This window comes from Trachinotus anak, unplaced genomic scaffold (assembly GCF_046630095.1).
Source record: "Trachinotus anak isolate AG129_WGS33_773 ecotype Australia unplaced genomic scaffold, CSIRO_AGI_Tana_v1 ptg000013l, whole genome shotgun sequence".
In the NCBI taxonomy this organism is placed as follows: domain Eukaryota; kingdom Metazoa; phylum Chordata; class Actinopteri; order Carangiformes; family Carangidae; genus Trachinotus; species Trachinotus anak.
The window spans coordinates 21,915,064-21,939,461 of NW_027273864.1; the positions used below are offsets into that span (position 1 = coordinate 21,915,064).

The 24,398-nt window shown below is 39.6% G+C and overlaps 1 protein-coding gene across 11 annotated transcripts in view; it reads left to right on the forward strand.

The window, feature by feature from the left end:
- LOC139630484 (cadherin-22) overlaps positions 1-24,398 on the forward strand; it is a 220,045-nt gene that overhangs the window by 88,943 nt on the left and 106,704 nt on the right. For 8 of the 11 annotated variants that reach the window (XM_071493972.1, XM_071493971.1, XM_071493975.1 and 5 more), the window contains one exon: positions 23,357-23,480. The exons of 2 other annotated variants lie outside the window; for them this stretch is intronic. The gene's annotated coding sequence lies outside the window, so the exon portion shown is untranslated. Of the gene's footprint in view, positions 1-3,713; positions 3,834-23,356; positions 23,481-24,398 lie in introns of all 11 variants that reach the window. One more of the 11 variants, XM_071493976.1, reaches the window with a different exon arrangement.

Here is a 24,398-nt window from a genome sequence, read left to right on the forward strand (position 1 = left end):
CGAGACATGTAGAGAAACAAGCAGTAGAGCTGGCAGCTGACATTTGTTACCTGTCTGTCACAACTTCCCAGTTTAGATTTAATGTTGACATTGAAACTGCTATATTATCGACAAGGCTTTTATTAGCAGAACACTGTGAATGGGTGTTGCTTTCACTTGTAGCTCTGTTTTTATGTGCTCCATGTTCATAAGAGCTGAGATAACACAACACTCCCAGCTGAATATCCTCCTTGGCTCCGAAGCTCCTTGCACATCTGATCACGAATGGACAAAGCACTTGACTGAAATTGAAAGCAGACAGCTTACATTAAGTTGTAATTTGTAATAGAGGAAATGAGTTTGTCTGCCAACCTCCAGCATTGGTTGCAGCATGTATTGTGTTTCATTGTGTCTTATTTCATGTTTTTGGCTCCTCTTCAACTGTGTGCACTGAACTAGCTTTAAAATGGTAATTATGGTTGGGAAATATGAGATGCCTTTCACTGAAATGTTATCTACCATGCATTTGGCCGAACAGAAAAACACATGCCCTTTGTTTCAACATTCATTTGAATTAGAAATGATGCACCCCTCTTGAATCGACTGAATTCAGAATTGTATTGCCCATCTACTCTGACTAACATGGACTTCAAAGAACATATTTGTCTTGTTCCCAAGCTCAAAACTCTCAAGGGAAGATGCATCATTTTTGCCTATTATCCCCAGTACACCTCTATTGCACTGTTGCTGGTGGGGATGTGATTTGACAGACATGTTCCAGCTGTATGAGTCTTTGCCCACCTACCTGAACACTTATGAGGGATTATGTGGTATTGCCCGCTTCATATTAAGTCTCAGGAATGGATTTTTGACTCTGTATGTGTTTGTGTTTGTGCGCTTTTTGTCTGCACTGAGACTGCAGTGAGACTGTTCGATGCAAAAACAATAAAACACTGTGTGACTCTGTGTGTGTGTGTGTGTGTGTGTGTGTGTGTGTGTGTGTGTGCACCTGGGTCTTTGTGATGTCTGAAAGGTTTTGGTGTCCACAGTGACTGCGGTTGTCAGTGTGAATGAGGACTGTGCATGCACCTGTCACAGTGCTTTGAATCTGCTCACCACTGGTAGCAAGATAGAACCTCAGAGTTACTTGGAGTCATTTTTGTTTGTCTGTAGTGGTAATAATGCACTGATGACCCTCGAGGTAGGCTCTGTGACCTGCTCCTTTGTGAATGTGTGTGTGTTTGTGTGTGTATGCCGAGGACTGTGCATCCCCATGAACACATTTGGACAGCCTTTCTGTCTGGCATGTCTGAACTTCATTCTTCATTCTCAATAGTCTGAGCTCCACAGACTTGATTGTACTGGATTCAGGTGCGTATTAAATGTAACAATGAAATGGCCTCCAACTGCTCACCACAACTGGTTAGAATCTCACCAACTATCTGGAAATCAGAAATATATATATATATATCTGTTCCTTCAGTTTTGCAGCTATGAAGAAAAGTTATCAGCAGCAGTGTGAGAAACTGTTCCTTGGTTCTTTCTCGTCATGTTTCAACATATTAGAGGTGGAGGTGGCAGATGGGGAGAAAAGGAGGACTGATGAAAAAGAGAGTAAGGGAGCTGAGGGTGAAATGACAAAGTGGAGTGCACAGTAAATGTCACCTGCAGGCTGGTATAGCTGCAGCAGATTAGTGGAAGATGGTCTCAAACCACCACAGTGAACCTCCCTGTCCATGATGAGATTGATCGTGTCGATTTTGAGGATAATCTGATGGGAAAGTTTTGGTCCAACTGCAAGTGTGTGTGCAGCATTATGACAAGTGCACCGTGCATCTACAGTACATGACTGTTTCACAAATGCTGGAATCTACGTAGGAGCTCTGTATTGTTGTAGATTTAGCTCAACAAATAATTTCTTCCTTCTTTTTTCATTTTATTTTTATGTCTCAGGATCAGAGGCTAATCTCGGAATGCGATATCTTAGTAACGCCTTGGGGGAATTTTGTCAAATTTGGCACATACATTCGCTTTTACTCAAAGATGAACTGATTTGATTTTTGTGAGCAAAGGTCACAGTGACCTCAGGTTCTTGTGAATGTGATATATGTGATATATCAGATCGCCCGGAGGGATTTTCATGACATCAGGCACAAATATTCACTTCGACTCAAGAATGAAATTCTTAGAATTTGGTGATCAAAGGTCAGTGACCTCCAAACATACATTTAACTTTATCTCTCTCTATTCTTCCTTTCTTTAAACACATTCACCCTCATCAAAGTTTATGCTGTTGGTTGGTTTGTGGCAGATGGCTGCTGCTACAACACCAGTACCATGGGCTTTATTTAATTATTCATTTATTTATTCTATTGTAAAAAGAGATGCAATAACACTGTAAATGACAGGTTTTCCATTAGATGTAAAAGTTCAATAATATGCACACTGGCAGGCTAAAGTAAAGCAAGAACTATTTGGAAAGTTCTTACTTTCTCTTCAAATAGATGTATCAAGGGGGAGCTACTGTAGTATTTTATTTTTATTTTATTTTTTTCAGGATTGCACCTCAGGGAAAAAAGAAAAAACAGGGAAAAAGAGGAAGTGTAAACAAGCATGTTCTGAACAAAAAGACAGGAAGCAGCAATAGTGCTTTCTTTTCAGCAGATATATCAACCCTACATTTGTGCAGATCAAACTGTCCTTCAACAGAGATCCCTCACAAATTTGTTTGGGAAAATGCATAACTTTGAGAAACAGGATCAACTAAAGATTATGTAAACAAGCTACAGGGGCTTTTGAAGCTCAAGGCGGGACTTTGAGTTATATGACCTCGATAACAGTGAAGCTGGAAGTCTTGAAATCCTTCATGCAGTCATTTTCTTCCATACTTCCAGGGCATCATTAGAAATCTACATCAAAAAGCTTAAAAACATACTTTGTAAATTAGTACACCAACTGTTGGTTGTTCTGCCGGTTATTCTTTGAAGCCCAGTATCCAGATGTTTTCCATAATAGAGAAATATGTTTCCTCTTTGCAACAAAGCCATATGTCTAATGGCCCTAATGTTAATTCCTCTAGTCACTCTCTATTTTATTGATGAATAATATGTGAGTATAATCATGGCTGTACCCAGCATTGAGGTCACTAAGGTCTGCACCTCTGTATTTTCCTGAGGTGTGTAGAATAAAGAGTCATGAAATAATTGCCTAAACATAGACAGACTTTTTCATCTGATCATCAATGTCATTACTTGTGTGGTAGTTAGTGGCAGTAATGGCAATGATCTTGTTCTTTACTTAACACTGTTGTTCTTGATTATGTCAACAAACCCGACAGGCAGCTGAAACCACTGAAGCGTGATGCAGGTAACTGGAGGATTTCACTAGTGGATTGCTTGTAGTTCAATGCCATTCGTCCCCAGACGTCATGTGACCAATAGCTCCTGTCCAGTCACATTATGTTAAACAGTAGCCGTCCATCATGAGGCCTTCTAGTTAGTTTCAGTTTAATTAATTAGCTAGCTAGCTAACATTAATTCCATGCATCCAATGTGAGACTGGTAAACTTTCAACAAAAGCTGAAATGATTTTCTTTCAGTAATATTTGTGTATTGGGTTGAAATGCATGTTAAAATGAGGTATCCATATATATTTTTATTTTACCCTATTGGAGGCCCTTAATATTCACATATAAATATCAACTGACCCTGTGTTAACTTTGTTCACTGACACAGATGAAAATGAAAAGATTGCATCAATCAAAGTTCAGCTTTGGGAAGAGAAGAGATGTGGGACAAGATGAGGAAAGAGAAAAAGAAAGAGAGAAGGTGATGGCGATGACAGAGGAAGAGCAGGTACACAGAAAAAAAGCGAAATTTAGGAATTTGAAATATCAAGGAATATCATTTATTATCACAGATATCACAAATATCATATATCAAATCAAGGCGATATATGCTTATTTTTGTCTGACAAGATATTACTTCCTACCAGGCAATTTTCATGTTTTATGAACATTTCACTTGTTTCATGCTTATGATTATAAAAATCTTAGCTAGTGAAAATTTCCTGTTCTGTTGGCCAATAATTTTGCTTATTTTAAGTGATATTTCCCTTATTTTATTGCTTTTATTTTCTCGTTTTTGAGAGCTATGTTTTTTGTGGTACCTAGGATAGGATTAGCATTTTGTCCCTGTGCTGTTCAATTCAAACAAAAACTATCTGACCTGATCACATTCATACAATTTGACCTTATTACCACAGAGATGTATGTGAAAGTTATAGGCTTAATTGAACAAAAACAGCAATGCAAACTTTGCGTGATTATGCTGCCATAATATAGTATTATTGTATAAAGATATTATCATGTAAAACAAACTGCACTGTTTGAGACACTGATATTGTTTTAAAGCCATTGTTATCCAATTTTTGCCCTACAAATGTATTAAAAAGCCATATGTAGATCAGGGAATGTAACATTTTCTCATGGAGCCAACGAGCCGCCCTAACAAGCTCAGTTTTTTAAATTCATAAAAGCCTGTATATGGCCATGAGTGAAATGCATATATTGGGTTAGGCTCCATTATCTGTCTCCCATTAACAATCTCTCTTTCACATTTCCTGTTTCGTGTACGCTGGCACTGAGAATGTTTATGAATCATTGGTTGTTAATGGGACATTGACTATTCCAGTCACAGCAGGAGTGGGGGGAGGGGGCAGCTGGGAGTCCCAAGGGGACTCAGACCCGTGGCAGATCCATTATTCATGGTTCACCATGGGCTTGTAGCGAACACTGACACCCGACCTGCCTAAATCAAACAGGGCCAGTGAGTTTAATGCCCCCTGGGAAATGTGAGGCTCAGGTAAAGGTGGGAGTTGAGGGTTGAGGGGAGTAGTGGGGGTGATGGGGAGGATCAGATCGGAAAGGAAAGAAAGGAGGGGTGAAGAGGAGGAGAAGGAATGGCCCCTCTTCTTACTCCACTGGCTCTTGCTTGAAAGCTGTCAACACAGTGGCTGCAATATCAGTTTCCTTTGCTGCTTCTTTCTTTCTTTCTTTCTTTCTTTCTTTCTTTCTTTCTTTCTTTCTTTCTTTCTTTCTTTCTTTCTTTCTTTCTGTCTATGAATAATAGTAAATAGATAAGATGTTAGATGGCTACAGTATTGCATATCTATGCATAAACATGTGGTCTGGGAAAGAGTTTGCCTTGACGACACACAAGGACAAGGATCAGTTAGACCTCAGACTGGATGCTAAAATGGTGTATGGGAAATCAGTGAGACCTCACTGGTGTCCTCTCTGTGTCATTGCTATTCAGGAGGTTTAGTAGTAAGGCTCCATTCAGCCCCTGAGCCAGTAGGTGACATGGTATTGAAGCCAAGCATTAAATACCCAACAAGGGACTGATTTCCTTGCGTGCAGCAGCATTAGGATGAATCAAAATCATAGAAAGCCTGAGAAAATCTTCACTGCTGAGAACAGTACAAGTATTGTTTGCACAAATATTCTTTTAACCTATATCTCATGTGCTTGTGCACAATGGCAAAACTATCTGCATCATATTCATGTACAGTGAAGGGGTGACAAAAACGAGCTCATAAGAGAGGCCGTCCTCTTTGAATTAATTCCCTGCTCCTCTTGTTACTGAGGTGGAAAAAACACTTTCCAGCAAACACCTTTAAGATAAATTTTCCCTTGATAACTTCTGCCTTGGTTGTAACAGGTCATTACCGCCTTGTTTGTGCGTGTCTGGTTTTCCTTGAGTAATAGCATAAAATCAGTGGAAAGCATAACTATGGCACAACTACATTAATATTCTTTTATTTATTGTTTAGATATGGAATCTAATGAATCCAGAGACTGTTTTACTGTGTTCAAACATGATGCACAACTCATTTCCCAGAGACAAAGAGCCCCTGAAGTCTCTTGTAATTACTTATGGAGATGTTGAGTTCTTGGGTTGCATGTTTATCTCCTTCAGCTCAACACATCCCATGGGCAGACCCTTCCTGTTGTCACTGCAAACTCCTCAGTAATGTGTAGCATTTTCTTTGATCTTGCTACGTTGCTAATCTAAGTCAGATTTCCTGAATTTGCTAATTAGATAATCATTAGCTTGTTTCCACATTAATTGACATTGCAATCTATAGTCAAAGCACATGGTACTGAACAAAACAGAAGCAAAGAACAAGATGTAAGTGTGCTGTAGATGCAGTTTGTTTGCATGGTATATGTTACCTGTGATAGCCATAATTTAGTGTATGACAATTTAGCACATTCTTTAGGGAAGATGTTTTTTTTTTAAATTCTTGTGGAAAGTTTGCAACAGTTTGTTTATGCTTTGTAGTTCATCCGGAGAGCTTGTCCTTTTTTGTGTGTTCTTTCTTGCCTAATGTGTGAGCTTTTTAGCATTCATTTTCTGAGGCATTTTGGGAAGATAGCCAGAGGCATTCAGTGTTTGATCAAATCTGCAGTGCCACTTAATATTAGGTTTGTCACTGCTTCAGATATGTTACATCTAATGAACATGCCATGTTGAACATGTTGAAGTTTTAACAAGGCACAGCCAAAAGAAAAATGTTGTTTATTGAAACTTTCTTCAAAGTGTTGAAAGGCTCTCACTCTGTGCAGATGTGCAGCCAGTGCTGCAGCACAAAAGGCTGAGAAAAAGAAATGAAAAGGAAAAGCAATCAGTGTAATAATCACGGTTGACAGGAGTCTGGATCTTTCTCAAGCAGATTCAGATAATGTTTGATATGATGGGTTGACAGTTCCACACAACAAATAGCCATGATCTTAGAGAGGGCCAGGGAAAGTCATTTTCTAGCAGTTTTGGCTGTGTTGACTAGAGGTCAGTGTGTAGACAGACAGAATAAGGCAGAAAGGATTGCAGTGGTTGTGGCCAGGTGCTCAAATCTCTGCTTTGGCCAAGAGCTTGGTGCTGCAATGTTTCTTCCCGTTAAAAGGGAGTTTTTCTTTGTCGCCAAGTGCTTGCTCATGGGCGAATATTGGGTCTCTGTAAATAATATTGTTAAGAGTATGGTTTAGACCATGTAGACCTGTTATGATTTGGCACAATATAAATAAAATTGACTCTGCTTCTTTCTATCTATTGTCAAGCCTCAGATTAATGCATTTGACAAACCACTGAGCAAGAAAGGGCATTAATAGCTACTCAAAGCAGAGAGCTATCATGGGAACCCTTGTTGTGAGAAAATTACGCATCCTCAGACCCGCAAGGCGCTATGCAGGGATAACAGAACACTTCTACACATTGTTTTCTAAACACTCTTTTGGCCAAGCCTGAAAAGAAAGAAGAGGGACTTGGGCTTTAACCGGTGAGACAAGGAGAGGCGAGGCGAAGGGGGGTCTGTTCCCTGGATGCATGGGTATAGGCCTCTGCTTCTTAAACAACTAGTCCACAAAAGCCTAATCACCAAATGACATGATGATCCAGCTTACAGTGGCAGACTGACAATGAAACAGTGTTTCCTTCACTTAAAATCGCCATGGGTCTTAAACAATGCATGTGCACGTTTTTTTTTAAATGTGTGTGCGTATGCGCACACTCAGCGTGCATGCATGTGTGTTCACACTTGTAATAATTTCTTTATGCGTCTAGCTGACTTCAAAATATAAACACTTGGCTAATTCTCATGTGGTTAATTTGCATAAACTTGAGAGTGTTTTTGCTGTTTGATGCTATTCTCTTCAACTGCTCTTGACAAATGACCACAAAAATGCCCCAGTGTTTACTGGTGTCTAAATACACAGTGTGTTTTGACAACTGTATGACCTTCAGCACAAAGTCCTGTGGTGTTTTCAAGTGGCAGAGACACTAAAGACTCAAGGTGAAAAGAACACACATTTAGTTCCAGCCTTTGAACAAAAATAATGATCAAAATGATAAAAAAAAAAAAAAAAAAAAGAGTATTTCTAAATGCATGACACAGTCAAGGGAATGCTGTGAATACAGTCAGCTAATTAGCTTTCAAAATCAGAACTAGCCAAAACAAAACACTTTCTCCCTTCATACCCCCTGTAATTTTTAATGAGGTTTGTGGGTTTCTCATTTTAAAAGCATATTTTGTTTTTACGTAATAAAAAAATATCAGTGCAAGTTTCAGATTTTCTTAATGTATATCTGGTGAATTTTGCATGTACAATTTTTTGTTTTCTTCAAGCAAATACTGCCAACAAGAATTTGCTCACAAATGGTTTTTTAACAAATGCAATTATCAGATTTAGATTTAGAGACACAATCCAGTGAAATGTTTTTTTTTCTACTCATTAGTATTCAAAAAAATTATAAATACATCTTCAATATAGGGACATATGTGAGTGATGCTGTCAGTATTTAAGGCAACCACCCACCAAGAAAAAGATAAGAAATTAATATCTACTTAATTCCCTCCCTTTATAACTGCTTGTATTTCAAAATAAATACAAGTGTGAGTGTTACATTCAGATTTTGAGCAACATAAAAATAGATACATCTTTCATTACTAACTGAACATGAATTATGTTGTCCATTTAGGTTCTGCAGCACACAATTTATGATCAATACCAGTGCTCCCTGCCAACGCAGGGAGCAGTGTGCCCTTTATGCAGCCAAGTGAGAAGTGAGGGTGTGAAGGCTGATGTAGTGAATGCCTTCAGCGTGTCAGACTTTCAGAAGATCACATCCCATCTCATTAGATTAGTTTTTTTTTTTTTTTTCATGTGAAGATGTCCTCTGAAAAACGAAAACAAACAACCTCCTGCTGGCAAGACCTGCATGACTATTATGGTTATTACATATTGATAAAAAATGATTTGATTCTTTGTTGTTCATTTTTCGTTCATACATTGGCTACCCACAAAATGCAGTGGGTTTTTTTTCCAATAAAGGCCTTTAAAGAGCTCCATATCACCATCAGCTGACACCTCATCTGTACGTACTTCCCTGAGTTTCTGCTGAATCTCGCAATACTTAGCAAAAAATCTCACAGGTTATTTATAGCTGGTTGCATATTACCTCTTTTCATGGCCTCTAGTGTTGTTGTGCAAACCTCTAAGCTAAACACTATTTTATTATGCCCGAACAACTCCATAAATATTGTCCGCCCTAACAATCACCTCAAATGTACAGATGGGAAAAAGCTGAATAAATGTGTGGAGAAACATAACAAAGGTGCACTACATGGTACAGTTAACATCCATTCACCGTCTGTGGAAAATATGAAAATGCTGTTCAGGCACAGTTGATACTGATTTTATGTCAGGATGGCAAGAGGAAAGGATCTAAATGACTTTGAAAGAGGGTTCATAGTTCAGGCACGGCAGCAGAAGCTTCAGCCACAAAGATGCTCAACCGGCTGGTGTTTCAATAGAAACAGTGACAAAAGTGACATCTGCAGTTAGATCTATGGAAAGGACGTCAGTAAATAGGGTCCGAAATTTTGGTTGACAGTGCACATTTGATGACTGTGATTTTAGTGCATTAGTGCGAAATGTAAGAATAACAGAAGAGCAACACTTCCTAAGGTGATTGAAAATAGTCTACAGAGACGTGGCTTTGTAGCTGTCACCGGCTGCAAAGGCCAAACCAAAATGAAATGGTCTGGTCTGTGGAGGATTTCCTATTCATCCTCAACTGTTATATATTATATTTGTCTGCCATATTCATGATAGTGATTCACGCCTGTGATTCATCACTTGTGTGATGAATCTTGGGATAGGTTTGGCCCTGCATTTCTCAGCTGCATTTGAAAGAGCCTTCGACATGGGCTGTGATGCAATCAGTCTTCAAATGCATCCTTCGAAGGATGCAGCCTCTGAATTGAGAGACAGCTAATGTCAATACAGGACGAGATAAGACTGTGTCAGCAAGAACAGTCCAACTGTTACATAGAGGGATATTATAGCAGTGCTGCAGTGCATAAATGCCATATTACAAAGACCAATGCACATTTGAGAGTTCAGTGGCGGAAGCCTATAGAGATGTGGGAAAAAAAGTGTTATGGTCAGAAGTGCATATGTGGCATAAAGCTGTTCTGGCAGAACATGGTGGCCCCACATCTTAGTAAGAGACTTTATGTTGGTTTTTCCTTTAATTTGTCACCTGTGTGTATGAGTCCCTTCATGGTAAATATCACTTACAGTGATGTGATTACACTGGGCTAAAAGAGAAGGGTAAAGGTGGATAAATAGAAAGGAGATCGTGGGTTATGGGCGTTTCTTAATACAAACTGCACCTGGACTAAGCTGTAGAGATAAAGAACATTCAATTTTCTGCCAGTGATTGAATGTTTGAGAGCTAGACTGTGTAAATAACATTGGGCTGGGCGTATAAACACACACGCACGCACACACACACACACCCCTGCTCAAGCAAATATGTGAAGCACATTGTCACACGTGCTCTACAACTCAGAGTAGTGTCTAACATTCAGAAAACACTTGCCATATTCATTAACGCAGTAACTGCAGACATAATTGGGTTCTCCAACTCTTTACTGTGAGTGTGTTTGTGTGTGTGTGTGTGTGTGTGTGTGTGTGTGTGTGTGTGTGTATGTATGCATGACAATGAAACATAGGAAGATAAAAAATTTGAAGCTTCATTTGAATGGCTTTGGGCTGTTGACAAGGGTTGAGAAAAAGGTTGTTTTTTTTCCTATTATAAAGGGGGAAAAAAATCCACATGCACACATACACATACACTAGCGCACACTAACATGTGAACTTGTGCAAACGCACACACAACTGCACACAGACACATACACTCACTTTAAGCATATATCCAGGCAGTGATCTGACAGGTGAGAATGGCTTACAGCTAGGTTAAAGGGGAAGCACACTACATAAGCAGGTCACCTCTCCTGGGACACAGCAATTTTTCAGAGTGTTGCACTAGAGAGGGGAAAAAAAAAAGAAAAAATACAAAACAGTGCAATGCAATGAATGGATACCACCTGGTGATCTTTCAGTTGACAGTTTGTCACCCTCTTTATTCTCTTACAAGAAGCTTCTTCATTAAGTCTGCTTCTCCACTTCAAAATTCTGGCAGCCTTGAGAAAAATTGCATTTAATAACTGAGTGAATTATATAACAGTAGTAAGCTGTATGACCTTTCCCTTTTAACTCTTTGTCCGTGCAAATGGTTCATTTGTGAGCATTATTTTGTGAGTTTTAAGAGTATGAGTAAGGCACATCTCGACCTTGACCTTTCTCTTTGATGTGTGTTTGATACTATGTGAGAGAGTGAAAGATTGCGGGAGAGAGAGAAAAACCTATGGAGCCTGTGTATTTCTGGAACCATTTGACCAAACCACTTCTTACCAAGCAACAAGAGATGGTAGCTATGATTCACCTGCTATAAAAATGCTAAAACCTGCTTGTTTTGAACATTGATTCTGAACCCAGTGAAACATTGTGGTATACTAGTGGTAATATGACAAAGATTACACATGTATCTATTCAATTTGAGACTGATAACCCTAGATTTGGCTTTGTTGTGTCAGTCATGTTCTGTGAATGATCATGAAATACCAACATCTGCCATATCATATGTTATTAATCCATCTAATCAAATTGTAAGATAGTGCTACTGCTGGAAAACCTCCATGGCTGTATTTTGTTGTTAGATCATTTATTCATGTTGCACAAACATATTCTCATAAATTAATGAAAGGACAGACTTCACTCAGAATGTCAAGGATTATTTCCCAAACCTCCAACCAACTATTACAAAAAAAAACCCAACTAATTATCCAATGTTAAATGTTGCTTTTTTGTTGTGTGAAAAAGGGGGTTTGTCCTCTCTCAGAAAATACTTAAGACAGGAGTAGATAGGAGGAGAGTGTTTGCATTGTGTCAACTGTGGGTAAGGGCACTCTCAACATGTTGCTAACAATGATTTCTGTTTGACGAGGCCTATTGGACCCTGCTCATCCAGCGTGTTTGACTCCCTTGTTTTTATAGATTCTTCAGTCAGGACTGTGAGCACTAATCGGTGCCACTCCATTAGAACATGGTCGAACAGACAGGAAAGTCTGAAAGACCTCTTACAATACATCTATCATCTTCTTCATAATGTGGTGGCCACAGGAGCTGCAAGCCACTTGTGGAGTTTTCCCGCCGAACAATGGCTCCATTTGGAAGGGTCGATGAATGGTAGTTATGGCAGGGTCATTCAGAGCACTGCTTTTTTTTCTCTCTGTCAAATGGCTTGAGAATTTGAAGTTCAGGTAAAAAAAAAAAAAAGGAAATGGCAGATTCCCAGGTCTGTCTTCATCACACTGTGAAGATAAAAGCCTCATGACTAAGGTGAGATGCTTTTTAATATCAGGGAGCTTTTCCTGGAGAGTCGACACTTTGACACTGAAGCAGCGCCTGTGTCTGCTTTCTGCTGCTTTTCTTCCAGTGTGCTAAAATCTGACTGGAGAGACAGAGGGAGTAACTTTCAGATGCTGGCAGGCTGTGATTATTCAGGCCTGTGCTCAGCATGCTGCTTATTCTCATATTAATTTCTCCAATGTGCCAGCTCTGGCGAAAGTAATGTGGTAATGGAGCACAATGATAACAGTAAGCAGGGGTACTTGTACTTGGCATTGTAATTTAAGAGAGAACAATATCCTGCCAACGCAGAAAAGATTTTTCATGCTATCAGTATCGAGGTATCTATGTGTATTTTCTCTCTGTAGCATAATGTAATGAAAACAGTTTGACAAATGATGAGAACAACACGAACACTCTGAATACTCATCTTTTCTTTTAATGGCTGACATCTCCAGTTTTTAAAATAGTTTCCCAACTTTTTGCCGCACGTATTATTGCAGTATTTATGATTTTCTTTGCAGTGTATTTGCATGAAATTGGGTCTGAGCAGTCAATGAATCTTATTACAGTACCCACAAAGAATAATATCGAGCATTAGGCATAGTGCGAGCCATTACTTTTAACCTCAGTGCAGCAAACAAATCTGATTAAAGTAAGTCCATCTGTTTGCCTTTTTGTAAACACTCTTGTACATTGTGTCATTGCTTCAAAAAGCCCTTGCCACTAAATGCTAATTTCTTAAAGCATGGTGAACACTTTAAACTGATCCAAATTACCACATTCCCTTTTGCTGTACCTACACATCACTTGTTTCATGATCTGCTAATTCTTTAGTTATCCCTGTATGTCTTTTATTTCCCTTCCAGTCACTGCCTTTGCCTTATTTTCAGGTTTTGAAGTGATGTGTTGAATGTGTTGAATTTCTCTGCATTATTTTTACCAGAATGGAAGTGACCCTAGTAAAAAAGGTTTTGCAACTGTGTGTGACTGTTTTCATGTTTCTTGTGCATTTGTGAGTTGTTAGTGTAACACTGTATGCATTAGGGGGGCAACATGCTCTCTCAGGTAGATTAGAGACAGGGGCTGGAGCTAATGTTGCTTGCTAACAAGTGACTTTCTCTCATTAAGTGGGAAGATTTGTCTGAGTGGCCAGTTAGTTGAAGGACATTACACAAGGTCAGAGCCTCTGGCTGCCATGGGAGAATAAGTGAAGTAGAAAAGAGGCCTAGCAGACAGGCTGGAAGACAAGATACTTTCTGTGCTGTCTGAAAGCTTCTCCCCTCTCTGACTGGCAGGGCTTGATGTGAGAGGAGTCTGAAGTTTGGACTTTGGTCACTGCTGCTTTTGAACATGAAGCTATTTTGGTCCAGCATGGGGCATGTCTGTGTGCGTGTGTGTCTGTGTGTGTGTGTGTCTGCAGCAGGATATGTACTGGTCTATGTATCTATTTAAACTGACTTTGCTGACCATCAAGAAGAGGCCAGGCAGCTCCTCTTGCTTCCACAATCCCTGTGGAAGCAAGAGGAGCTGCCTCGCCTGGAGGGTTGCTAGCAGAATGGGAAATCAATAATGTCGATGGGATGAGCATAAGGATGGCCAAGTGGTTTTAACAGCCCCATTGTCATTCCACCATTTTTGTAAAGCAGTTTGTGGGCCATTCTTTCTACAGTCTTCAGTTTTCAGACGGCTGAGGAAGACGGACAGTGAGATAAAGAGAGCAGAGAGGCAAAGAGAGGGAGCCCTCAGACAATCAAACTGGAAGCATATTTCTGACACGTCTTCTGTTCGACAGCCATTCACAGGGGCTTTCAATGTGTGATTTTCTTTCCAGACCATCAGCCCCTGAATTGAACCATACTTGTTTTCTCATCAGCACTGAACAGAACACACAACTTGCCCTTCACCAAGGAGGTTGGCCTTTTTGAGCAGGTCTCCTGATACTACAACAAGTAAACTTTTTTTTATTTTTTATTTTTTATTGCAATCAAACAGCTTGCTCAGCTGTACATGCCCAAAAAAACAAAACAAAAATTATTATTGATTTATTATTATCGGTCTTATTCTAAGCAGTCCTGTGCAAATTTGGTCAGACAGGAAACAAGAAAAGGAACATCGACAGTGTTTCAAACTTTTTTCAAAACTCATCAGATAAAGATTAGATGACAGCTTAGATGATACTACTTTGTACTCATTCAAATTTAAGTCATTCGTTCAGATGTTCTTTCTACCATCATGACTTTAATATGTTGTACATTGTTCTAAAGTGTAATCTGCAACAAACTACTGTCATGTTTGTGCTACAGTACGACTATCAGTCTCAGAGCAGAAAATGTACCTCGATATCTACACAATCATCCAGGTCTATCTGGATTGGAGCTATACCCCGGTGTGAAATCAGAGATAAGGTGTGTAGGGCAACCTCGCTCTATCTCTCTGACTGCAGAGACAGTAATGAAAACTAAGTAACACAGACTGGTACATCACATTCAAAAGTAAGGGAAAAGAAATAGCAGCATTATCCTTTGTTTTGTTGTGTTGTTGATTCATTCATTTTCATTCATTTCTGTGTTGTACCAAGAATATGTTTTGTCCTCAGTGAAACTATTTCAAAGCTCGTGAGCAAAAAGAAGAATTGACGTCAGGGAGTCTTAGTGCTGTCATGTCTGGCTGTCACACAGTTGCACTGATGGTCATTTCCCCAAATGCCACTGTTCTCATAAAACCATCACATTGAGGTGTCATTTAGCCTCATATCTGTCAGAAAGCATCACATAGATCATCCTCTTTTTTTTTTGGTGACATTTCTTCAGACCAAATCCTTCTCACACAGATAGGTTAATCTAAATGTTAATCTGAATCTTAATGTCATCCCTCATTTTCACACTGCAGCTCTCTTCTGTACAGTATGTGCAGATGTGCTTAGTGTGCACAATTGTTTAAGTTAGACAATTCAATTCGGCAATCCCACTTCCCCAGTCATAAAAGTGTGGATTATTATTACGGATGAAAGCCTAGTTAATTATTGGTCCAGGGGAAAATGGTTTCTTTGTCACTAATAATTTCTCTCAGCAGTTGCACAGTAAGTCTTGTAAAGGTCATCTTTACAATAATGGCTCGAAATTTCAGTTCCTTTTGTTCTACATATACATTGTTGTTGGTTGAAAATGTGAGATTCTATTATGTTTGAAGGAGAGGTGCTTTTTGTCATCAAGCGTTGGCGGGGAATTTAAGAAGTTTACTCATGAGCAGGTACACAGGTGCAGTAATGTGCAGAGGCAGCAAAGAGAGATCGGTGGTGATAAAAGAAGACCGTAGATGACAAGAGGAAGAGCAAACAGACAAAAGCGAGGATTAATGGAGGGTGAGTGAGACATTCAGTCGTGTTCTCTTATTATTCCCTCGCGATTCACGAGTCACATTGTCTTAACAGAAGCAGTGCTTGTAGAAATTTACTTTGTACTGCCGGAGTGCTCTGTAACTACAGCACTTGTGTCTCATTCTCAAGAGGAATATTTAAAAACAAGATTTGTTTCTGTGCAGCTGCCATAAATTACAAAGAGTTATGTCTTAACTTTCTTCAAATGAGATATAAAAGTTTTAACTACATTTTATTACTGATTCTAATATGAAAGGTTAAACAAAGAATATGTGAAGATAAAAGGGGACGAGCATACAGAGATCTATGTCTAACACCTACTGTATGTGACTGTACTCTAAAGATCTGGCAAGACAAGTGAGGTCCATGCTGAAAGTCCCATTTTTCAAGACAGTTGCCTGTTGACAACAACAGTCCAGCTATGAGCCTGAGAAACAAAAAAGAGAGAATAAAGAGACAAAGGTAGTGTATCAAATGGATCTAAACCTTTACTTTGCAAAGTAACGCCAAAATATCTTGTCCTGAGCATCTGAATCGCATCTGAGCTTAGATTTGTGAGACTTGTGCATAGGCCAAATATAAATTGTCCAGTTCTTATTAAATGTTAACCTTAATTTGTTAAAAGGTAACTGTTACCAAGTAAGATACAGGAGCATCGTTCCTGTTACTCTCCTCTGGGTTGCCATTTTCTGAGGCATGTTCAGCCCGAAACATCTTAATGAGGTCTTCTCTGGGAGCAACAGGGTAATGCTCGCACGCTTGCATGCAGAGACTAGAGGAGCATGCTTTTGAAAAATAAGAACAGCAAAAGTGTTTTATGGTAGACGCCTGGTAGAAGTGAGGTTTAAAAGGTGCTGTACTAAAAAAAGACAAAAAAAGAAAATCAGACATACTGTACAGGTGGCAGAATGTCAGTGTGAAATACGTCATATATTGTATGTATATATGTAAACCTTCAACATTGAGGCATTTCCTGAAGCCTCAGCTGAAGCATACAAAGCAGAAAGCAGTCAAAGCGTTTAGACTGTCTCGTGCTTTCAAGACCTGAACAAAGATAATATACAATTAACTCTGCACGACATTTAAAGTTAGATTTCTGTGCTTTTCAAAAAGTATTCTGCTCTGTGTCTGAATAAATTTGGCACCACTTTGTTTTAAATATGTGAACATGTAGCATAGCCTTGGGGTTGCACTATAGCTTACTTATTCTCTAAGACTTGTCTCATCCATGAGGCTTAAATATCAGCACTAAAGATTTTCAGTCGTCAGCCTCACTGTATTGGATAGACCAATTTAACAGGGCTTCACTCCAGTCTGGCTCCATAAACAGATAAGAATAACCCAGAGCAGCCGAGAGAACCTTTTCCTTTCCTTGATCGTGTTATCTTAAAGGCATATTCTCTCACTTCTACCGGATACTGTCATGTTTCTCAGCCCATGTTTTATTTCTCTGCTCTGCACAGGGGAGCCTTGTGCCAGCTGAGAAAGGCAAGGGAAATTGCCCTTTCTCTCTGTCTTTTTGACTCACTGTAGAGCTCCCTTTTTCCTCTTCTCAGTAGTAAATAATGCTTTTTCATTGCACGCGTACTCCAGCTCAGCAGTGTGTTGAAAGCATTTTATGAAAATCAGGAGGTGTTTGAAGTTGAAGCTTATTTCAAACTTAAATCCATTGGCCTGCTACCTCAGCCCCTCCCCTTTCCTCATTCTCTTTGATATGCAGGCAGAGTACACAGCACTGATTGAATTTGTATCCTTTTTTTTTTCCTCAATCTTTTTCTTCTTTGAGACCTAATTTCATCATGCATTGCTATTACTGAATTTCTGGTGGTTGATAACCATCCCTGCAATCATTTACCCTTGATGTCTTTAGGAGAAGATTGCTGGATGAGAGAGACGAAGAAAAGGTGGCTGATTGACTTAGATATTTGTTTTGCTTTCCAACTTCTGTTTGAAGTGGTTTAAATATGAGGGGGGGGGGGGGGGGGGGGGGGGGGGCGTGTGCTTATGAAGACTTGTGAGTCTCTTAAGCTTCCAGTGTAGATTCATTTAGCGTGATATGCTCTTCAAAAATTCCACTTTACCAACCATATTCAGTTTAGACCCTACCCCCCCCCTCCAAAACAGATTACTCCAACATATTTGCAGCAGACAGCCAGTCTAACATTTTTTAACACACAAAATGTCAAAAGGCGCACAAATAAACACCCTCACACAATGCACGCAACTTTCAGACTGGAACACACAAACAAAACACATCACTGAAGGCTCTGTCAGGCTTGTCAGATTTGACAGCCTGCCTGTCATTAGCATAGTTTTGACTCACAAATCAATACGTCTCTGGCCGTTTGAGTCCCTTGTTGAAGTTGGTGTCTGTTTGAAAGTGTGAATGAGTAGAGCGCAGATTGCAACTGTTAGTTGTTGAGAAAGCTTTCGAGGCTCATGGGGCTGCGGGTGTATTTAAATTTGGATAAACAGATAGAAACAGTGCACACTGAGAAACACACAGTCACACATCTACACACACACACACACACACACACAGTCACTGAATCATAACTTGCTGTGTTTTTAGCCATAGGGAAGTCCTTTATCCACATAACTAGATTAACTCACAGTGAGCTCTGATCAGCTTAATTTGGATTCAGCCTACTTACCCCTCCCTGGTCCGCCTGTCAGTCTGTCTGCATGTTCATCTGTCATTCTGTCGACTTGAATGGCAAGATATTTGCCTATATGTCTCTGTGTCACTTTATTTAACCATCTCTGTCTATCTAGTCTTTCCCAGGGATTACCACTGGCAAGTTATACCTCTGCTCATTTTTAGCTTTTTCCGCCTCTGTCACTCTTCTTTTTTATTGTTTCTTAAATAACAAAAAAATCCTTACCCTAAGAATGAACAGATGAATATATTATAGCGTTTGTTTGCCCCAAAAAGAAATTCACTTGCTTCAGGTAGATTATCTTTTTTTTTTGTTCTGTCTTTCTTTTTTTTAACTACATGTATTGAACTCATTCTGTCTCCATGTCTTGGCAGAGTATCAATTCACTATATTGACTGCAGCAGTCCCACAGTGCCTTTGGATTGCGGAGTCTTTAGGATTCCCCCAGGGATTGACTGACAATAAAATAACACAGGGCATGTGGAAACTGTCAGTTTCCCGAATAAATCTCTTATTCTCAAACAGTTAACATTTCCACAGAGAGAAAAATGGATACAGTTTTCAAATCACATCCACTATTTACAACACATTTTATTATTTGTATTGTTTTTATGCACTGACACTTGAGTTTAGTCAGAAGCTGCTTTTTATAGTTTACTATTTCTGTTAAAGTTGATGTAATGACGCCATTCAAACACAGCCAGACATCACACTGTTAGGGTCTGTCAGTTATATTTGCCCACATATGACAACAGATTAAATATATCTTCAAATGCCAGATGGGCCCTGGAAATAGTGATAACTAACAGACAATAAATATTTATTCTCCTTGTGGTCGTGACTCTGCACCCACAACTCATTTGATCTCCCAATATGCTTGGGTGCATTTCCTAAAATTTTCATTGCCGCCAGGAGTTTTGGTTGTCCGGAAAACCATAGTTCAGATACCATTCAGAAAAATATTGTTGACTACCATTTATTTGGTTGGAACAACAGCTCCAGGCATTATTAGTTTGTCATTAAGTATTAAATTTGTACTAACTGCATCGCTGAACTAATGAGAAAAAGTTTCTGAAGTTTATCTTTGTATATATTTTTTTATACTAAACTTAATATCACAAAACCAGTCATGTCTGCAAAAGAGTGGGTGTTGTAAGTTCATTGCCCTTGAACCAGTTTCTCTGATGATAGTCACTTAAGACTTGGTGGATGAGGAAGAGTTAGGCTTTTCAGGACATGAAGACACTAAGAGTCCAAGAGTCCTATTACAGAGCTCAGCTTTTGTTCATGGAACTGAGGTTACAATGCATAACCATAAGTTCATTACTCTCTAGCTGGCAAAGATGGGCTGCAAGCCTCGTTCATTACTGAAGTCTAGAGAAAGACAGCAAGATGAGGGCAAAAGATGGAGAAAGGGATGGACACAAAATGGGAGGGGAGCAGTATAAGGAGGCATGGAAAGGAGAATTATATGAAGGGCCAGAGGGGAGGAGGCGACAGATAGTAGGACAGAAAGCATGAGATGCTGAGGAAAAGAAGGGGGATAGAAATAATGAGGGATGGAAGGAAAGTGGGGATAAGGGAGGAATGGAGGAGAAGGAGGGGCCAGCAAAGAGAGAGCTGAGTGGAGCTGAGAAGGCGCTGGGCCTGGGGGATTGCTGCGCATTTATCCTCCTCTGCAGCAGGCTTCTGAAGCACTACCTCAGGAAAAGACTTTAAAGCAGGGTGGCTGCTGCTCTGCACTGATCTGTTAATACCCGCAGATACATGAGGCTTCACTATAGTACTCTGGGGGTGGGGTGGAGTGGGACAGTGTGTGTAAGTCTGTATGTGAGTTTGTGTGTGTTTTTTGTTATGTGTTCAAGGATCATATCATATCTCTGCAGACGATATCCCATCCCCACTGCTAGCTTGCCCCAACTCACCCGGGGACATGAAGTTACCGAAGCGATTAAAAGATTAGATTGGACTATCATGTGGCTGTGTGTCAGCATTGTCACCTAAAGCTGCTGCTGTTAGGGGGGTGGGTTATGACTACCCTGTTTTAGGGGGCCTGTATAAATAGACTCCCGCCCTCTGGGAATTGGTGTAAAACTCCCTCAGAGCCACAGTATGAAGCAAAAAATATACACTCCTGGAGGTGGAAAGGCTGCATGGGATTTGTGCTGGCTGCTTCACAGAGGACCATGTCCTGCGCTCTCAGGGGGGCCCTCATGATTAATTCATTGGAAGTAAAACATCTAAGGGGGAATAAAGATGTAATATGTTAAAGATCAGTTTCTTTGTGTTTAGCCATCTCGTGTTATACCTAAGGTTGTATTGAAAACGTGAAGTCACAATCTGCATAGGGAGTTTTTAAAGGTTTGTTCATGTGAACTCAACATGTCAAAATGCTCTTTACATGCATCAGATATATTGTAAACAGGTATTGTAAAACCTAATTTGGAAAACTGAATAGCCTGTATAATCTGTGTAAAACTACATTTGAGACCATTTATGGGCTCAAATCAGGGCCAATCAGAATTTGAGCTTGTAAAGTGATGTTCACAAATTATTCTAAGGTTTGTCGTTTAAAATCAGCCTTTGAGAATCATCATGAGAAATTCAAGTAAATCAATAAATACTGACAACTGGTTTTGGTTAAGGATGGATTAAGCGTTAATGGCTAATGTAGGTATAAATCTCCACTGAAGGAGTGTAAGTCAATAAATCAAATGTCCTCACAAGTGACAAAAACTAGTGGATGCGTGGATGCTGATATGTCTGTATAAATTCCTGAACAGTCCTAAAAATGAGAGGTGTTCAAAAAAATTACAGGCCAGCCAAGTGGAAAAAAAAAAGAAATTATTAGGAAAAGACAAATGCCACCGCCAGAGTGAAAGACTATTAAAAGACATCACGCTGGTGACCGCTTTGTTATTTGTTTGAAGTTAGGGACAAAACTATAACAAATTGTCATTGTGGGGACAGGTAAATGATAACTTAAAATGCACTGAAATGATGAAAGCCACAGCAGCATCACAGCAAAAGAAAAAATGAGAGACAAAAAAAGAATGAGGGGAAGGACAAAGATAAAAAAAAAAAACAATGAGACCATCGCAAACCCAGTTCAGAATCTGCACCTTGCAGTGTTTGATCAAGATAAATCTCAGAGCTGCGGCATTCCCTTAAAGTCCTTTACAGCCGCTCAGCAGTAATCTCCAGGAGAATCCTTTTGTTTTCCACCACAATTTCACTTAATGCTTAAATGTCAAAACTCCATGTCATAGGCAATCCTAGCTTACTAGTTAAACATTTTATTTTATTTTGAGCAACATCTAATTGATTATGTAATTGATTTTTCATGTTGTCTCAACTCGTACACTGACTTCCCAACAGGTAGGGAAAAAGTGTCCTGATGCTGCCGTGTTCTTTATTCCTCTGTTGTCGTCTCCTATTCAAATATTATTTTTCTTTTCTTCTTTACGCACAGTGCAGTCGTCTTCAGTGGACAAACAGTTACAGCTAGAAAAATAATCACTTCATCGTGTTATTATACGTCAAATGTGCCTGTAGACTGGTGGTTGTTTCTTCGACCCAGGCAACTTATCCACTTGATCAAAATCACCTGTATTCTCAGATAACGTGACAGGCCATTAGAAGGATGTGGTTAACCAGGCGTGTCATATCGCCGGCAGTTGTCTTTAACGATCGTGTAAACAGCAGCGCTACCGGGTCACTGCCCTCTTTCACATGCACAGAGCCTCTGCTGCTTGTGCGCGCGTTTCTGATAGAATATAATTTCATCAAAAAACTGTACAGGTTCAAAACAGCTCATATTTTGGGCTACACTACCTGTGTATGTAATATTGTGTCAACCGTCTGTGACTCCATTGCCTTTTAAAGTGATTTAAAGAGATGTAGGCTCTGTTGTGATTTAAAGAAAACACTTAGGACACAATACCTGTCATTTCAGCTGTAGCACAGAAATCTTCCAGCTCTCTTGAACTTGAATGAATTTTTTAACGGCTTGAGAAATATTTCAAACACCGGAAATGAATGTGTTTATAATAACAGAATGGTTATTATCTATTTCTGCACAATTTGCTGAAGCCTCCTCATTGGAATATGTCCCCAAAAGTGTTACAGCTGCACCATACAGCAGACTGCACAGACCAAAGAATGGGTGTTCACGCCTTTTGAAATCTTGAAATTATGTTTGTGCTCACATTTCAGTCATTTCCAAACATCTACGCAGCTCAAATGACCTCCATTCCAGCCAGTCGAGCAAGATTGTAAATAATGTTCCCACTGAATTAAGAAGCCTAAATCCTGGAGCTTCATCTTGCTGAGAGAGTCTGTGGCTTGTAATCGGGACACACACTTACAAGACAAGCAGGTTTCCTCAGATAGCTTTTTTGCAGCGGCATCGTCAGGATAAAGCTTGTGTGCTTCGATTCCAGCTAGACTGTAATTAACATAGTTAAATAACTGCACCTCAATCTCCGGGGACCCCTGCATCTCACACTATAGGTAGAGGAGGGAAGGGTTCGGGGAAGGACATGGTTTGGAGACGCAAGGCAGGTAATTAAATGAAGATTGTAGGCTACTGAATGATCTCCTGGGCAAATACAGTACCTCCTCTTCTTCCTCCCTCCTCCCCTCCCCACGTCTGACCCCTCACTCTCCAGCCTTGCACCTGAGATGGAGATGACAGTTAATGATGGTGTTTTTTAAAACCACTTTAGCACTTGCCCTATAGCTCCTGCCTGCTCTCTCCAGATAGACGGAGGATTTTTTTTTCGCCTCTTCTTTCTTTTCGCCTCTTCTTTCATCCTTTTTCATCCTGGGTTCACACACCATTTTTCCTCCATGTTCCATTAGCAAATTGCCTCCCCCTCTTTCTCTCCTCCTTGTTTCCACCTCCCCACCTGCCCCTTAACCCTCCTATTACAAATCTAACTGGAGAATTTATTTGTTTAAACCAGGAAGAAAAAAAACCAAAAAAACAATGAAGTTCACTCCAGGGTCTGTTTTATTTTTCAGAAGTTGGAGAGGAGCCACAAAGCTAGAAAGAGACTAATGTTGGATGGCATAGTAAAGTCAACCTGAAGTACCTGAGAGCCATCATTTGCGCAGAGTGGCAGCAAGGTCATCAGACTAAGGGATGGTGAGTCTGTTATTTGCATATGCCGTGGGCTATGAGGTAATAAGGTCTGCTTATTCTCTCCATTTTAATCATTTTAAAAAGTGTTAAGAAAGCCATTAGTAAACTGACCAGCAGACTGTTTAATTTGCTCCTATTATATATTATCCTATTATCCTGTTATATATCTACTCTCCTGCATGTGATGGCCTGGAAAAGATAATCCTACACATCTTTTTTGGAGAATAAAAAGAGAAAAATAGAAGCTTTGTAATTTTATTGTCAATCTGTACATTTAATGTTGATAACAGCTATAAAACTTTAATTTCTAGTTTTGCATAGAGTAATTGATTGACAGGCTATAAAAAGTTAGGCCTAACAAAGAAAATAATTACCTTGTAAAGCACAGAAGAGGTAGTATTAACACTGTAGGCAAGTCTGGGTAGCATATAATCACAGTAAAATCTCTTGCTGAATAAATACATTAATGTGATCCATTATTACCAATCAATCTCTTAAATTCTCTACATATTTGTATGCAGAGCATAACAGCTGCATCACATTTGGGGTAATCAACACTTGATTACCATAATAAAATAAGTCAGTTAGTTAAAGCTGAGTCGATTAAACAGAGAGAGAGAGAGAGAGAGAGAGAGAGAGAGAGAGACAGTGTTTCCTGTCTGTGTGTGATTCGCTCAATATTCTGTCCTCATTAGTGTTTCACCACAGTGTGCGTATTCCCAGTGCTCTGGATTACCCCACATCCAAAAACTGCTGAGTCAGTCAGCTCAGAGCCCTCACAGACCGCTCCCTGTCTTAATGTGTCTAGTCCTGTGTCAGGTCTTTGGATAGCAGGGTTAATATCTAACTGAAGGATCCAATCTTCGAGATTATGTGTGTTTGATTTTGTTTACACCATCTGCCATCAGATGTAATTGAATG